Source organism: Anas acuta, chromosome 1, assembly GCF_963932015.1.
Source record: "Anas acuta chromosome 1, bAnaAcu1.1, whole genome shotgun sequence".
Lineage (NCBI taxonomy): Eukaryota > Metazoa > Chordata > Aves > Anseriformes > Anatidae > Anas > Anas acuta.
Window position 1 is genome coordinate 29047802 of NC_088979.1, and position 18321 is coordinate 29066122.

General features: G+C 41.6%; 1 long non-coding RNA gene across 3 annotated transcripts; it reads left to right on the top strand.

Moving 5' to 3' along the window:
* Positions 1-1442: 1442 nt before the first annotated feature.
* Positions 1443-17923, top strand: LOC137852663 (uncharacterized). Of its 3 annotated transcripts, none has more exons than XR_011093974.1 (3): positions 1443-2261; positions 9882-14538; positions 14983-17923. It is a non-coding gene; the product is annotated as an uncharacterized lncRNA (long non-coding RNA). The 3 variants fall into 3 exon arrangements; XR_011093975.1 differs by having other exon boundaries at positions 1444-2261; positions 9882-12651; positions 13947-17923; XR_011093972.1 differs by having other exon boundaries at positions 1449-2261; positions 9882-10088; positions 12568-17923.
* The last annotated feature ends 398 nt before the right edge of the window (positions 17924-18321 follow it).

Genomic DNA, 18321 nt, shown 5'->3' on the forward strand with positions numbered 1-18321 from the left:
TTTCTTGTTACTGTTTGCTGTTCCTCTTTAAAATACCGTTGAGGGCAGAAGAATGTTAATATTTATCTGGAATAGCAAAAGACACCTAATATTGTTTTTATATAAAATAAGCTGTCCTTTCACAAAATCATAAAATATCCTGAGTTGGAAGGGACCCACAAGGGTCGTCAAGTCCATCTCCTGGCTCCACAAAGGACCACCCAAAAATCAGACCATGTGTCTGAGAGCATTGTCCAAACACTTCTTGAAGTCCGGCAGCTTGGTGCCATGACCACTGCCCTGGGGAGCCTGTCCCAGTGCCCGAGCACCCTCTGGGTGCAGATGCTTTCCCTAACCCCCAGCCTGACCCTCCCCTGTCCCAGCTCCATGCCATTCCCTCGGGTCCTGTCGCTGTCCCCAGAGAGCAGAGCTCAGCGCCTGCCCCTCCGCTCCCCTCGTGAGGGAGCTGCAGGCCGCCATGAGGCCTCCCCTCAGCCTGCTCTGCTCGGGGCTGAGCAAACCCAGGGACTTCAGCTGTTCCTCATATTTCTTGCCCTCTAGACCCTTCACCATCTTTATTGCCCTCTTTTGTACACCCTTTAATAGTTTTATGTCCTTCTGAAATGTGGTATGAACTGCCAAAACTGGGTATGTTTTTTGCCCATCCCAACTGTGGGCATTGGAAATAATTGTTGATCTTCAAAAGCTGTGTATTGATGGTGGCCGGGAGCATTAGTGCATTTCCTGGACAATTATCGATCTAATTTTGACTCTGAAAAGGCTGAACTAGAGCATGATAAAACACCAAACACTTTCTAAGGCCTTCATCTAAAGCCCATTGAAGTCTTCAGAAAGAAAAGGAAGGTTTTGTTTTGTTTTGTTTTGATTTTGATTAAAACCTACATGAGACAGCCTCAGAACCTTTGAAAGGAAAAAAAGAGCTAGCCATCTCCACCAGTCACCTTGATGCTGCACTGACTTTCTGTTTGCATTGTGTGTTTTGAATAATTGTACAGTCAGCAACTGCAACCTCTATTGCTTCTGGTTGGTTTTTGTGTGGGTGTGTATTAGATATTACAGAATTACGCACTGATGGGATAAGGAAAGTGCAGAATCTGAAGGACTTGCCAGCGACTAGTTATCTCTATCTTAAAATATGGTCTCCCAAAGACTTGTTGTTTATATATCTTGGCACTTGTACACAATGTTACAGTAAGTTCCCTACTCAGAAAGCTCTTTGTTTTGGTCTGTGTTTATCTCATATTAAGTGTTCCTTTAATCCTGTGCTATTCTGCTGAAATCTCCCTTCATACAAATATAGAAACCACATGCAAAACAAGCTTCCTTTAATGTATTTTTGCTGACTGTTTTATAATAACCATGACACAACAACTGGATAAAAAACACCAATGATGTTCCAAAGTCAGAATGATCAGGTTTTAGTGCTATGCATCTTATATCCAGTGGTTAAATGCCACTGTTAAATATAGCCTGCAATTCTTTCCACATAAACTCCAACTAAAATGAAATCCACTTTCATATCAGTGTAGTCACTGCTAATACTTAACCTCATGAAGTTCAACAAGAGGAATTGCAAAGTGCTGCCCCTGAAGAGGAACAAATCAGCTGGAAACTAGCTGGGCAGAAAAGGACCTGGGGGTCCTGGTGGACACCAAGCTCAGTGTGAGCCAGCAATGTGACCTTGATGTTAAGGAGGTTAATGGTGTCCTGGACTACGGTACACAAATTACTGCCAGCAGGTCAAGGAAGGTGAGGCCACACCTGGAGTGCTGGGTCCATTTCTGGGCCCCCAGTACAAGAGAGATGTGGAAATACTGAAGAGAGCCCAGCAGAGGGCCACAAAGATGAGGAAGGACTTGGAGCACCTCTCCTGTGAGCAGAGGCCGGGAGAGCTGGGACTGCTCAGCCTGGAGAAGAGGAGGCTCAGGGGGATCTCCCCCAGGGCTGGGAATCCCCGCAGGGAGGGGGCAAAGAGGCCGCAGCCAGGCTCTGTTCAGGGGTGCCCAGCGCCAGGCCAGGGGCAGTGGGCACCAAGGGGCAGGCAGGAGGCTCCCTCTGAGCACCAGGCAGCACTTCTGTGCTGGGCGGGCGGCTGAGCACTGGCCCAGGCTGCCCAGAGAGGCTGGGGGGGCTCCTCCTGGGAGACCCAAAATCCTTGCTCTTTCCATCCAACATCGACCACATGCCTCTGCCAGAGGTGTTTCTCCCTGGAGCACGTACGATGTTCTTCCTTCAGGCACCACCTGCACCTGACATAAAACGTAAGTTTAAATTTTTGTCCTGGGTCTGGATTTTAATTATGTTTCTTTACGTAAAACTTGGGGTTTGGATCTTAGTGGCAACATTTTCTATCCTACAGTGAAATAGTTTAGGGCTTTGGATGCTTACTAAACTGTATTTTAAAATACTATATGAAAATTGACTATATATACGATTTTGAAGGAGATAATAATGTGACCTTTAGTCTCAGGTTTTTTAATCGGAATTTTAGGGAAATACCTAATTGTTTATATATGATTGGTCATCAGTTGTGAAAAATGTCCATTTACAAATGAAATTTCCAGCCTTGTATTATATATTTCTCTGGTAATTCGTTCGCAACTAGTGTCTCCCCAGATAAAAATGAGAATTAATTTAAGCTCGTCTCTGTTACAGACTACATGCTTTTGTGAAATGATGTAGCAAAATCCTCTTTACTGGCACATACTGAACAAGACTGGCTGAGTCAGGCTGGAGGCGATGGTGGCAAGGGTGGGAGAGGGCAGAGGGAGATCCTGCAGCAGCGGGTTCCTCCACCCTCGTAGGACAGGAATCATTCAGCATTACGGGCAGGCTGTCACCCACACATCCCACACCACTGTGCTCTGGAAAGCGGCCCAGACTGAGCTGATTAATGCCATCTTTGGTTTTTATCTTCAATGTTTTAGTCTCAACTCTGGGTTTCTTTGCAGAAGACAAGGAAAGCCGGGGGCATGATGCTGCCCCACGTGCCTGGGTACCGAGCCTGGGGGGCACCTCAGCACCCATCTTTGGGGTGGTTTGTCCACCAGTTGACCTTGTTCACCAGTACCACTAATGTTTGGGACTAGCCTGGAAAGGTTTGAGCAGCCTGAGGTGGGCTGGCTACAGGAATGGTTGATCGTCACTCAAGCTTGCATGGGGTTTTACAGCAAAACCAGGAGATAGCTCACTATGTCTTTTATAAACTGCCTGCTGTTTTGCTTTTAGAGTCCTCAGTGCAATGAAGACAGGCTGGGCAAAGGCTAACTGCTCTTTTTCTGCAGAAAGAAAATAAACGCAAATACATGATTTAATTCAGTTTTGTTTGGCAGAGATGTTTCTGCCGGTTTGTTATTGTTGCTACAAGACCAAAGCTGTAATTCTCTTTAAATCTGGAGCATGACACCAGAGAAAAATTAGCACAACGGTTTTAGCTTTATGTAACATTCCTAATACCCAGCGACCGAGTGCTTTAGAAGAGAATAAACAAAATGAAGTAAGCTGTTTGTTCAGCATGTTCCAGCACCCATCCATCTGCTTCCCTTTGTACTCGCAGTCCTGCAGCCACAACTTTTCTCATCCACGACTGTCAAAAATGTGACTCATTCTTCACATAATAGACCGGGTAAGAAGTAGAGAAGTTTTTATACATAACAAAGCTTTCTCTTGCCCAGGATCTCCTGCATCAGCTTATTTTACTTCTCATTAAAATGAATGACACAATGAAAATGTACTTTTTGTAGCTGTCGTTATCTGCAGTAAGATTCACTATCTATGCCACAATTAGCTCTGCTTGACTCTTCTCACAACCAGGCAAATGAAGCTTTGGTGTAGCTAATTTTAAGACCAGGAATTTGTTCAATTCCCAGGCCAGGAGTGTACTAAGGGTTAGTAATGTTCACAAGTAGTAAATTTTGTGGATAGAGGGGAATTCTCTTCTCTCCGCAGGCTCTGATAACACACTTCCCTGGACATACAGGGCTGGCATGGATGTCCAGCTGTGGAGGCAAGGGTTTGAATCTGAATGCCTTTGAAATCAGAAGCCACTCTGAAGTGGGGACACAGGCCAAAACTTCTGTCTCTGTCACGTTTTTAATCTGTGTTGCATCAGTACAAAAACTGTATATCCCCAGGCAGATGAAGTGTTTTCCATGGGAAGGGGCTGTGCATTCTGCCCTGTTGGTGGCATCTCCAGTAACTGTTTTCCAAGGAATTGTGCTGTACAGGAAGACTGATACTGAATTCCCATGCTAAGGCTGTGATTTCCTGGAGCAATAGCACAGATCTCCCTGCTCTTGCTTTACGCATGCTAGACTGGTTTTAACAACACTTCTCCTGGCTGACAGACAAGAAGCAAAACACACAGCAGGCCGTCAGCAGATTTTCAATTCAGATGAAATCTCACAGCTTTTTTTTTTTTTCACACAAATCCCTCACTTTCCCATGAGACCTTGCTATGAATGAAGCAAGCATTGCTGCTGCAAGAATCTAGCATGAGTTAAACCAATTTCCCCATGAGGAGAACATCACTTGCCAAGCAGGTGGTGGGTAGACATCCAGCAAGCCCAGAGGGGTCCTGGTCTGCTGGGAACCCCTGTCCCGTACAGGTGGCACATGTGGCACCGTGCTGGGGAGAGGAAGGCTCCTACCAGGGTAACTGATCTCCAGTCGGTTGGAGCATGTCTATGACAAGGAGATTGATCCTTTGCATTTCTCAGTGCTGAGAAATGTAACGTTTCTTAGTTGCTGCAAACACTGGTATTCATGCACAGGGCAGGAGTGGGACTACAGCCTGTCAACTCTGATTGAGATGGCCATAAACTTTGCCAGGTTATTTTGTGACACTGAAGTTATTACAGAAAGTCACAGGCTTATGTAAAGAGGAAACAAGACAAAGTTAATATGCTTTAAAATCACGGCAGCTATTTACCTTTAGGATCTTAACATGACTTGACAGAACTGCATGATGCAGTCTCCAAAAAAATATCACTCTGTGGAAAGCTCCAAAGAACATTGCCTTTAATATGCCTTTTGCACTTCATTTGCTCTACTCTACACATTAATTTCCTAGGCATCTTCTAAGCGAATTCAGTCAGATAGTAAGTATAATTCCTAGGAGCTACCTAAATTACTTTTCTCCAATTTGTATCAGCACTTACATCATTTTAGCATCATTATGTGATAATTTAAACCTTTCATTTCGCTACTAATCAAAGGCAATTCCAGCAAATAACCCAAATGTTCTAATTTAACAATAGTATCATGTCTTTCTTTTTTTTTAATAAGCAAGGATGGTCACTATAACCTCTGAAGGTAATAGAAAAGTTTCCACATATCGGTAAAGCAATGCCATTTTCTTATGTCAAGCAGACTTACTCAGTCTTAGAATTCACTGCTTGCATCTCTGCAAAGCTTAAATGCTTCAGCAGGGTCAGCAGCTTTATGTACAGCATCCTCTGCATACACCCTTAGAAATCTCCACAGGCAATCCTGAAAACATACGCAAGTGTAAGCAAATTGGCTGTGGGAACTAAATGCTCCCACTGTAGAGATGTTTTCTATTTTTCATTTTTTATCTATGTAGTTCACAGATTCATCATTGGTGCTGTTGAAACATATTAGAATTAGAATTGTAAGACCAAGTGCTAAAAATAGCAAAAAGCTGAGAGGACAATTTTATGATGTCAAGGGTTCAAAAAAATGGGTGAAAGGGTCTCTTTTCTGTTTGATATGACAAATTTGTAGTAAAGCTAACACAATAATGAAAGCTTCCCTTGCTTCTGCATAACAAATCTTAGCCACAGCCAAGATTCACATCTATCAGGGTACCATCCAATTTATCTTTGACTCTTTCTTGAGATACAGTACACAAGGTTTGCAGGCCATAGCAGTGGAAATATAAATTTTCTGCTTCCCTTCATGCAGCTATTCAATGGAAGAAAAAAAGTAGATCCCAAGATGAATAGCTGGCCAATATGTTTCAGCACACTGCTTGGTGAGACTGTCAGGTCCTGCTTGTGTTCACCAGCACCACGAGGGACCATAGCTAGAAAACAGGGACTGCCTTGGTCATTGTGCATTGTCGGCCTTATTTAAATTAGGAAGAATGATAAGAATGGCTTGAATCTTAGTTATTGCTGAATGCTTGGGAAAAAGTCCTCTCTGGTGTCAGAGATGAAAATATTAATAAATTATAGGCATTATAAATAAATATAGGCATTATCTTGCTGTTGGTTGACTGTTCAAAACAAACAAAAGAAACAGAAAACAAAACAAAACAAACAAACAAACAAAAAACAGACAAAAAGCCTTATCCTGAAGGATGGGTTTTGGAAGATAAAACCTACAGATGTACACACATGTTTTTCACATCCTTGCACGATGGATGTGGACGAGAGAATATACGATGCTGATAAAGGTCATAGAGAATCAGACAAATGCTCCCTTTTTCTGGTACCTGTCTGTGACAGGAACCAGCCAGGGGCACCTGTGGAGGAGTTCAATAAAAAAAAAAAGTCAAGTATGTAGTGATGCTTCCCCAGAATAATCTTCCAGCTGTCAATACCTCTTGCTTAAGGATTTGCTGTGGGAGATTCAGTAACCCTTGATGTTTTTTTTTTCTCCAATTAATTTGCCCATGCCAGCCTGTGACAGCCACAACATCTTGCACAGAAGAGCTCCTCTGCAGAACTGCTTATCGTAGAAAACACACGCCGCGGAATCAGATTGTGTGCACTAAAGATGTACAAAAGTATAGCAGAGTTACATGGGTGAAAAGCATATCATTTCATCTCTTTTGAACTTTTGAGTTTTTCTTTACTCCCTACTTTTTGTACCGAAAAAGAGCAGAAAAAAATGTTTCTTCCTATGTAGGAAGAAAAGACTGGCGGGTGTGGAATGAGGATCTGTCTAGGCCAGCATCCTATCTCCACCTGTGGCTAACACAGGAGACTAGGAACAAGGCAAACTTGGCACTTCCCCGTAGTGTTGTCCCAACTTGCATCTATTTTAGCAAAGACAATTCCTTTTGTGTATTCTGAATCTGGCTCCCACTGATGACCCTTCAATCTCTACTGATGACCCTTCAATCCTGTATGGAAAAAAGTGGTGCATTTGGAAGACAACATGCAGCTTTCTGACATTACCAGAGGTGACAGTTTTCCTTTTATTTCCGGACTGGATGTGAATGTTCGCCCTTCCTAGGCCATCCATGGTTTTGCAGACATTTGCCACATCCCCATATTGCCCCTTTCCCAGGCTGAAGAGCCTGAGGCTACCCATTCATTCCTTGCATGGAAGCGGGGTTGCACACTTTGGTCATTTTTAACCATAAAACTCATCCAATTTAACACCCACTGAGCAGAAGAACTTAATACACCACAGAATATTAAAAACATTTGTGCATTATAGATTTACACAGTGGCATAATAATGTTTGTAAGATTTTACACAGTAGCATAATATGTGTTATGCTACTGTGTAATATTTGTTATTAATGTAATAATTGTTCATTCGCTCCTACCATTTCTCTCCTGGTTATTCACACAAGGATCTTCTCGTCTACCCTACAGCTGCTAAATTTCTTTAAAAGGTCCCCTTGGCAAGAGACCTTCTTTGATTTTTTTTGAGTATTTGGGTATGTATGCTGCATCCATGTCTCCTTTATTCACGTGATTTTTTGTTCAGAGGACTCCAATGTAATTGTGTGATACAATTTCCCATTGTAAAAGTTCTTCCTCTCTATGTCAGGTTTATGCGTAGATCCACTAATTCTCAATGTTTTTTTAACAGAGTTACTAGTAATTTGCCCACTATACACATCAAGTTTCCTAATTAGTGGTTCCATTTTTCTCGTTAATCGTCTTCCACTTCTTTGGTACTAAGACAGCTGTAAGTGCAAAGCTACAGTTAACAGTGAGAAATTTGGTGATTTCTACCTGGAGCTCCTTTGATGCTCTTCAGACAAAAATGATCAAGAAATGGGGACTTATTAATTTTGTCTGCTTGTTCCATGACATTTTTATTTCAAATTGAGACATGTCCTCTAATAAACCCTCTGCAAGAAGAGCTATTCAGGCTCTCCCTCAGCAGTGAGATCCAAAAAGTGCAAATAAATATGTTTTTGTTTTTTTCCTGCCTTTGGCTATTTTTTCCCCAGATCTTTCACACATCGATCACTGAGTTACACCAACTCACTCCTAATGGCAGTGGTGGCAGCAGGCTTCGTGCTGAGGAGAGTGTGAGGGTCACAAGGCCCCAGGGGATGTCTAAGGGGGTTTCTGTGCCCTGAAGCTCTCGGGACAGTCCTGTTCATCATCTTATCAGTGATGTGGATACAGTATTGTGTGTAGTTCTGGGCTCCACAATCCAAAACGGATGTTAAGGTCCTCAAAAGCATCCAGAGGAGGGCAACAAAGCTGGTCAGAGGGATGGAGGGCACGTCTTGTGAGGAGAGGTCCCTTCCGACTGTCCTGTTTGGTTCTGTTCTGTTCTATTCTATTCTACAATATTCTAAACAATCCTCTGAGAGGCTTTGCATTCTGTGTTTTTAGGGTTTACTGAAAGCTTTTATGCCTTTTTTTTTTTTTTATATATATATAAAAATAATTTCCAGTGTTCTTTGGATTTTTGAGGGATTTAGGAGATGGTTTTTTTGGCCTGCCTTACTGCATTTTTGCACGTAGGCACAACTTACAGATCTGTCCATTCACCCTATTTGGTCACAACTTCAGCGTTTCAAAGGAAGCTTTCTTGGTCTTAATTGCATTCCTTTCAATGATGTTTATCTATGCTGTCTTCCTTTTGCGCCTTCCCAAATCTTTCCTGATTAGCAGAAGACATTTTCTTTGTCGCTCCAGTATGTTACCCTCGAGTGGTCCCAATGCTGTACAGTGATTCAATTCTGCCCTTTTAAACACTGTCTTAATAAACATCCTTACTTTTGTGTACTTCCCCTTTGTAAAATTTAACAGCTCTAAGTGAACTTTACTCATTTCCTTGGGCTTTATTTTTTGCTTCAGTCAATCCTGCAAATGTTGTAAATCCAAGCAGCTCGTGGTCACTACTACAAAATGGCTCTTCCATGGTAACAGTGACTGTATGTTAATGTTGTTCCTTCACGAAGTCTTGTGCAACCTGCTCCAGCTGGCCCTGTTTTGAGCAGGGGGGTTGCACTAGGCAATATCCAGAGGTGCCTGCCAGCTACATCTATTCCATGATTCTATAATGTAATACTACAATAATAACATGCTATTATATAATAGTAAACATTCTAGAAAATAATGTAACATGAATACCGTCATATTTGCAATATGGTAATATAATACGATACACTAATATTGTGTTTTTCTTTCAGAAACCTGGAATTGCAACCCACATAGATGAACATGTAATTAACACAAGTAGAGTTTTCTCTAGCGCAGAGCAGAGCTCCATCAGCACAGGTGTCTGCATCGTTCATGGATACTTAGTGCCCAGTATTATCATGTATCATCAGGTTTCTGATATACCTATTACACTGATATCCTCATTCTAATTTTCCACTTCGATTTCTCTATCCCATTTTCCAGACTTTAACTGTTTTTCCACATTTTCTATTGAATATTGCAATAGTCTATCCTATCCTTTACTCAGTATTACAGAGTTTTCCACTAGTGGATACTACATCTCAAATCATGTACAATTCCTTTTAAATAATAATCTGTGACCTTCTTAAGTCAAAGTGTCAACAGCGCGATTACTTTATGGTTCATAAGAGGTCCATCTGGCTGTGTACACTCCCTTTACTATAGAAGTATCCTTCATAGTCAATGAATTTTTATGCCTCCCTTTTCTATCATTTTCTCCAGCAACTATTGGAATTACATCCCTGCCTCTTTCTAGGCTTTTACCAGGTGCCAGGAGCATTTTGGACAGAGAGCTTCCAGCTTCCCACTCTACATGGGTCACAAGTACCTCCAGTATTTCATAGAAGCTGATTCAGACACCTTTTGAGGTTCACCTGGCAAGCAAGTCACTGCTATGAGCTCACCTGTTTACGTAAGTGATGATCAAACTGCCCACTGCTACAGCTGTTCCTCCCTATGACAGGTATCTCTGCCTCTGGAGGGCTGGCCTCTATGCAAGCAGCCTAATTCTGAGATGTCTGGAGAAGGGTAGGGGAGCAGCTACTTCCTTCTGGTTAGGAAAGGAAATAGAGCAGTACCAGGGCACTCCTGGAAAAAGATTCAAAGTCTCGTGGTTTCCACCTCAAGGTAGAAATATTTCAGTATTAAGTTAGTCCTGAAGGATTTGATTAAGGACTTAATTAAGGATTTAATTCTTTAACTCAAAGACATGGAGTTTAATTTAAACCTGAAAGGTAGATTTTGATGCAGGAGAATCTATTCCTATTGAAGCAGTAGGAGACTACTTGGCCTGTGCTGGAAATTAAATACTTTTCTAAGAGAGGTTAAAAATCCATGGAAAAAGGCAGATAGCCACTAGGAAATTTTAAGAGAGGTGATTTCTGAAAGGTTACAAGGAGTCTTCAAGAAGCTCAGGAAGATGCAAGAGGAAAAAAAGGCAGATATTTTTCAAACAGTATAGGATGATTAATTCAGGTATGTTTACTGTAGCTGGAAGGGCTCAGAAGGCAGGCAGAGATCTCTTCCAGTGGACTTAGTAATCAATAGGTAAATACAGGATGAACAGCAAAGCACATAGATCAATGCTAAGACAGCGCTGAGGAATTCTCTTGTAGGAATTATGGTTTATTCACAGCAATGATGTCCACTTATATCTGAAAACATTTGGAAAAGGATTAATAAATTGAGGACTGCAATAGAAAGAGATGGACTGCTGCTAACACAGCTATGAGTGAAACCCTGGATTCTTATCATTCAGAATAGTACCTGAGAGAGGATGAGGCTTCTGGTACCCAGGGTAATTCAGAAGGAGGAAGAATTTGGTTCCTGTGAAGGTTGTCTTGTGTATGAGCACCTGATTGCAGCACTGGTAAAATTCTGTTGCTAGCAGGACAAGACCCAAGGCATGCAAATCATTGCTGGTGAGGTCTTAAATCAAGATGCAAAGTAAAGAATAGTTCTGTTACTAGATTTTGTTCAGCTGTGGAAAGGTAATCAAAGCAGGCCTGCAGCGGGTAGATAGAAGTAAGAAAATAGCAGCTAAGCAGAAAGTCTAGAAGGGAAGGAGGGCTGCTGTGCAGAGAGAGAAAGAAGACCCCAACAAAACACGGTGCGCAGTATGGAGAAAAATAAAGGAAGAGTCATCAGAGATCGAGGAAATGGTCCCTTTGTGTTTACTGCAAGGCTTGTGCTGAATGCTGACCAGGGCTGGGTACACTGGGAGAATCCAGTGAAAAAAGAAATATCCTCAGCAGCCAAGACTGCAGGAGAATGACAGCAAGGTCGTCTGAGTACTGTGCCCCTGAAACCCATCCCTGGGATCTTCTCAAGTATGGGGACAAGGAGGTTCTAACAGCATTTACCAGTGGCTCTGAACATCTAAGATTTGAGACAGGCAGTAAACACTAGCATCATTTACAATAGAAAAGGAATCTAAACCTTAGATTATAGTTACTGGAAAAAAACTTCCCATTGGTAAATTTAAAAATAGAGACCCCTGGGAAGAGCAAGAGTCTATAAAACATTCATTCTGAGAAATATGGTCCATAGTAATAGTGAAATAATGCATGCTGAGAGACGTTCTCACACACCATAAATGTTCCCAGATTGTCTACAATGTTAAATGGTTTGAACTGCTGATAAACAGCAGATTTCTCAAGTAAATAAAAAAATGACATCATGAGAAAATAGGCGTCCAAATTAAGAGAAAGGGTCATTGGCAGGAAGACACAGAAAAATATACTAATGATTGCCTACCAAACCAAAGTGTCAACGCTAATCATAAGCATCCAGGCATTCCTATTCTTGGTATAAAGAATAAATTCTTAGTATCTGTCTCAAGGAGCCCATTACCAAGAATTTACCAAACCACCCTCCCTTAAGCAATGCATGCGTGATTCAACAGGGACAGGGGTTGAAGCGTTTCCCACTAAAGGCAAAAGAGAGGACAGCTAGGTGGAGATTTCTGGGAAAAGAGAGACTGCCAAAGGAGCTACTGCTGTACGAGGCATTACTGATTTGTACTTCAGATGGATGGGACTGAATGAATTAGTCAGTAAGTCCATACTCCTTATTGCCCTTTCTGCAATGAGCATGTGGAGAACACCATCAGGACTATGACCATGATTTGATCCCATCACAGCAGAGAAAACCATATTAGAATACTGATAAGCATTTCACTTAATATACAGGGTGCCTGCTTACATTTTGTTCGTGGTGACCCACAAATGCTTGCCTGGTGGCATAGGACAGTGCTTGGAGGCTAAAGAATTATTTGCCTGAGCCAAGGTAACCTACGGAGGTGAGGTGAGCAGAGTATTCCAGTGACACTAGCAAGGAAAACACAAAGGAAAGTGATTGCCAACCTCACAGACCACCTGTCTTTGGCTCTCCAGTCTGAAAAAACAACTACTTTATTTATGTAACCTTCATTTTGACCCCAGAGCAAGGCTTGAACTGACACTTCTGTGTCCTTCGCTTATGACTGCACCTCTGTCAGGGGATGAAGTGAGATTTCACTAATCAAGGTATGTGCACAACCCCCAGTTTACAGTACGACCTTCTTAAGTACGTAAAATATTGGAAAACTCTCAAAAGGAGCTGAAGGACCTGCCTGGTTTATTTTAGAGTGCATCTGACTGTGAGGAGCTGGGACACCTATGCTAAAGCAAATCTTTATCTGCTGAAATCCACCTGGATGTTTTTTTGTTTGAAGGCTGGTTGTCCTTAGCAACTTCTTAGCAAAAGCAAAAAAAAAAGCCTTCAGGAAATGGCTTAATGACTTTGATCTAAGCAATCAGAAAGCAAAAACTCTACAGATGTCTAGTGCATGCATTGCCAAATAGGAAAGGGTCTCTTTTCAAGGCAAAATTACTTACCTATGCAGTAACAGAGGCTGTTTGAAGTGAATTGATATGCATTCATTCCTGATACATATGAATACTGCGGCCTCTCCAGTGAGAAAATCATGAAAGTGAATAAAATGTAAGGATATTAATTTTGAAATAAGTTTGGGCTTTTGTCTCATGATGATCATATGCCAAAAGAAAGTAACATTTGAGACTCTGTAGACTTTGCCTCTACAGTCTTCTGGTGGAAAAAACTTCTCCTAAGAGGTCATCTTCATAAGAGTAAAGAAAACAGGGCTGGAAAACATTTTTTTTTTTAATGTAAAATACATCTATTTAGGGAAGTATCTAGAAGTGCTTTGACTTACAGTGCTTCCTTCCCACAGTCTCATACCGGTAACAGCATTGCCCATCTGAATTGTCCAGGAAGACAAGGACTGCAGAATACATGAGTGTTAGTTAAGGCAAAGAGACACAGATTCTTAAATGCAGTATTTTCTTTTTAAATTTACTTGTTTCTGGTCATTAACTCGATGGGTAAATTACACAGCACCTAAAATAGTCCTTCCAGTATTCTGTTGCAAGTAATTGTTATTCTACGTCCAGCATGTCAGCTCCCAAACCATCACAAGACTTCAGGACAATGTTGCAAAGGTTCGTTATGTGTTTGCACTCTCTCCTTGCCAGTGCTAATGAAGAGCGATGGGCTTTGTTGACTTTATCATGGGTGAGAGGTTATACGTCAAGGATGATCTGAGAGGTGACAGATTCTTGTCTGTCAGAAGGGACAGAGTCTTTGAGACTGTGCTTTCTTCTAATGTTAAAAAAGCCTAAGAGTGCTGCAGCCCACTGAACAAAATAGCCCAGCAGAGTCAGAGTGCTCTAAAGAAATTGGATTTCGGAGTAGCAGCAGTTCAACTTTTAAGGACCGAAAATTTGGACAGTGGGCTTATACGGTGCTCCTTGCATTTCAGGTTCAGGAATATCTCCATGTCGATGGAGGACTAAATTCTGAAAACCAAATCTCCATGCTGATTTGAGCACAGAACTGAAGGCAGGTTTATGGTTTCAGGGGATGTGTTTTACTGTCTTCTTCAGTTTTATGAACCAGCAAAATAAACATGCAGACAGACTGCATTAAGAAGTACTTCAACACCCTCTGCAGGATCCAGAAACCAAAAATAAAATGATTTCTACCTGCATTTAGTTCTGGTGGATTGAACTGATAGTCTCAATTTTGTATGGATTACTCAAGTAGTTCTGAGAACTCTTTTTCTCCTGACCTCATCAATATGTATATTATATCCTAGCAGCTCTTACATGTTTTGTTTTGTTTTGTTTTTCTCAAAACAGATGTTGACTTGAAGAATACGGACTTCCCTCACCTTTTCACTGATTGTATATTTCTTCTTTCTTGGTTCTAAGAGTAGATTGTTGCTACCACGCAGTCTCTGAAGAACTTTATAATATCAATGTATGAAAGTAAATTTAGTCCAAGCAGTCCATGCTATATCCAAAATTCAAGCATGCCTTTTGCCTACCATCTACTAACACCATTGACAAAGGGTAGGTACAACTTCTGAATAATATTCCAGTCTCTAATGTATTTTGGAAGTACCGAGAAGTCCATATTGTGTCTCAGCACACAAGATTATTGTTTTCACTGACGTGACTTACTGAAAGAAGAGAGGACTAGAGCAGATAACACAAAATTCAGATCCAAATCAGCAGTGCATACCGAGGACTTCCTCTGGCATGGAGTAAAGCCCTGATTGCCTTCTTCTGTGGAAGGAGTGTATGAACATCAGATAAAAGCAGCACAACTTAGGAGCACCCAGAAACACTTCAGACCACTCTCCTAGACTATAGGAGCGAGAGAAGGACTTTTCCTGGGTATTTACACATGGGTGTGAGGAAGGAGTGGGAATCAGTATTCAAGATGCAAGACGCACATAATCAAGCAACCTGAATTTTATCTCCACTGAAAGCAAAACCTAATTCTTCTTCCAGGCTTAACATCTTTGCTCACCTTGATCTTGGAGATTATGGGCAAAGCTGGGGGTTTCATAGGCGGTCTCCTGAGAAAGTCACATATTGCTGTCCTACAGAAGCCACACCAGCATCTTATGTAAATGCAGCCAGAATGCCTCCACATCCAGCCACAGTACCCACAAGCTTAAATACTTCCTGTAAAACTGGATAATTTGTTACCCACATGTCTCATCCCCTTCTTGTCGCTGGCTTTAATAGCTTTTCTCAACAGATTTCATGTAATGTGAGCCGCAGGGTGGCAAAGCCTCTATTAGAGAGACCTGTTCCTAGTGAAGCATCGGTTCATCTTTGAAAAGGTCAGCCTTCTCCCTTGTGTGTTTGGAAAAATGAGCAATCATGTTATAAAAATACTAAAAATACCTGAAAAATGACTTGGAATCATTTCTCTAAGATGTGTCAATGCCACTTTCAAAGTGAGTTGGTCTTGTGTGAATAGGGTGAGCTGAATTTCAGACATGCTGGTTCTTGCTCTTCCTCTTAATGAGTTCTTTGGATGCCTACTTGTCATATAATTTTACCATTTCCTATTTGATTAAGGATTTTTTTTAACCATTCCAGTAATTTATAGAGTTCTGTGTGAGCTGTGGGTGTGAGTACTCTTTGATCTCTATTTGTATGCACACAATTTGCTAAAATCCCTGCCGGTTTCTGCTAAAGGAAGAAAGCAAGTTGCTACCTGTAGAGTGGTTCCTATGACACTTTGCAGTCGTCTGGATTAAACCAGTCTCTTCTGTTTACTGAGGTGGCTTCGGGAAGAAAATGTGCTTCAATGAAGCTTTGTCCAGTTTGAACTCAGAAATTCCTTTTATATATACGAATATTCTTTCTGTATATAATATATGTAAAAAGAGAGATCATGGACTCCTGATACATCACCTGATTCAGGTATTTTTATTATAAGAGGTGTGACTGCAGGATGGCAGAAGACTCTTTTCCCCATGTTGAATGAAGAATATTCAGAGAGACACATTTACAGGGTCTCCAGCTAATGATAAAAGTTATTTTAGGAGGAAAAATTAATAAAAAAAGTCCACAGGGAAAAGTGAAAACTCTCTGAGCGACCACCTAGGAAGAGCAGACCCAGATGAGCATCCTCCTGGTTTTCTCTAAACTAAAAAGCTCCAAAATGAAAGGTAAGAAAGGAGGGAAATAAGGTGTGAATCTCACGCCAGTGGTGGCTGCTTCCTGTGAAAACCCATCATAACAACAATATCTGGGTTTGCAGGTGCAAAGCCATGAAAAGAACATGAAAAATGACAAGAGCATGAGGACAACAAGTGAAAAACACTACTTTACAGGCTCTGGAAAGTACTGTCTCGACTGCTTCAGAGAGAGGTTGCAGAGCTGTGAGTAAAAGGCAAGCTGCAGGGATGGAAATAGCAGGCCCTCAGCATTACCAAGGCTGAGGCATTGAGGTGCAACGCCCATCCCAGAAATGGGGCAGAAAAGCCTCTGGTCCACAGCATGGGGACCCACTGCAGCAATGTCACCTCTCCCCTGAGCCACCCAGGCTGCTGCTGTCTGCTGAAACAAATCTCAGCATCAAGACGCTGAGTCACAGACAGATGTTTTCAGCGCAGGGCTGCCAATGTGGAATGAGCTCCCGAAGGAAATCAGAATGATGCAAACCATAATTAACCTTCAGGTGTGCTGCAAAATCCTACTTCTTATTTCAGCAGTCCCACTTGAAAGGCCAGAAAATCCCAGTTCTACTGAGGGCACTCAGGGTACTGAGTGGTTTTTGGATGACACATGATATAGAAAACCCTGTGACAGAGAAAGATTTTGACTAGCAAAGCAATATAATCATAATTCTGTTAGCCAGGGTAGGCAGACCAACAGAATGTTGGTCCACAATTTACAAAGCAACATAACCCTTGTATTAAAAATGTTATTAAAAATAATAGACCCTTAGAGCTAGCAGCACCTTTTGCTAGGTCTTTGCATGATGCATCTGAAATTAAAAGCTATCAGTTCTTGAAACAGCTGGATCATGGGAAAACTGATTTCAGTTCCTAACCAGAGGCATCTGTCCTTCAGGGAGAACCAATTGACTTTAAGCAGTAAAGAGGTTTGAAACAACTGCAGTGGCATATAAAAGATAAATTTCACTGCATCAGTTACATGTGAAAGGGCACCCCAAAACCTGTTTTGTGGGAAGGTGAACCAAGCAGCATCCTGATCTCATCCCAGGATGTGAGTTGGGGTGCCTTGGTTCAGACAGGCTCCGTTCTGCTCGTACAGTGTCTGTTACCATCGTGCCATGCTCCAGAGAGGAGAAAAGACTCTAGGCTATAGAAATAGTTGGAATAAGATCATTAATCTTTCATATTTGATGTAAGCTAGCATGTTCCATCCAACAATAATAAAGCATAAACCAAGTATTTTTTAAAAATAGTATTAAAAAAAAAAAATCTGCAGAAAACATCCTAAGCCATGAAGCCAAGACTGCGATAAACAACAGCAGTTGTCAAAAGTTAGCAGAAAGGGATGCAAAACTCAGGAGCGAGACACTGGCGCCATCTAGAAGAGGAATAGAACATGCATCGAGCAAGAGTTAACTGGGAGCACACAGTGCAGCCCAGACTGGTTTGCGGAGTGCAAGAGACTCTTCTGCTACTCATGCGCCGGATTTTTATGAATTGCAAGACCACATTTCAATGAGGAGGATTCTCTACATTTCCAAGCCTCGGTGATACTAAAATAAAGTACTTACAGGTGTTTTTATCCTGTTTTTATTCATATTTTTTTTGTATCACCATTTCGTTACTGAGACATCTTTCTCTCCATGGATACTGCTTTCACAATCTTATTTTAATGGCTTCGTATATAAACCAGTGAAACAGGCACTTATCAAGACCCTTTCAGCTAACTTTTTTTTTTTTTTTTTTTTTTTTTTTTTTTTTTTTTTTTTTTTTGTCCCTGAATGAGGCACTGCCAAGAAGTGGGGACTCAGGGCTGAGGTGGGCAGCTGTTGCTCAGCCTTTCTCTGTGAGGGCTCCAGGGAGGCATTGCGGGTGGCTGGCTGTGTCCCACTGCAGCATGACAGAAGTGCCCAAAGCTACTACAGGGGGTGTGACGGTGGCTTCCTGCTGGGAAGGCTTTGGAAGGGAAAAAACAATGTGTTTGGTTTTGTTTACGTGTTGTTGTTTTTTTTTTTTTTTTCTTTTATTTCTCTGCTGCATGCAATAGGCCATTTGAGTAGGACGAGAAACCATTTCCAGATGGGAGAGCAAAGGTGAAAGAGCTGCACTGGTCTTGCTGGTGTTTTGAAAAGTAACTCTTCGTGATGCCCTT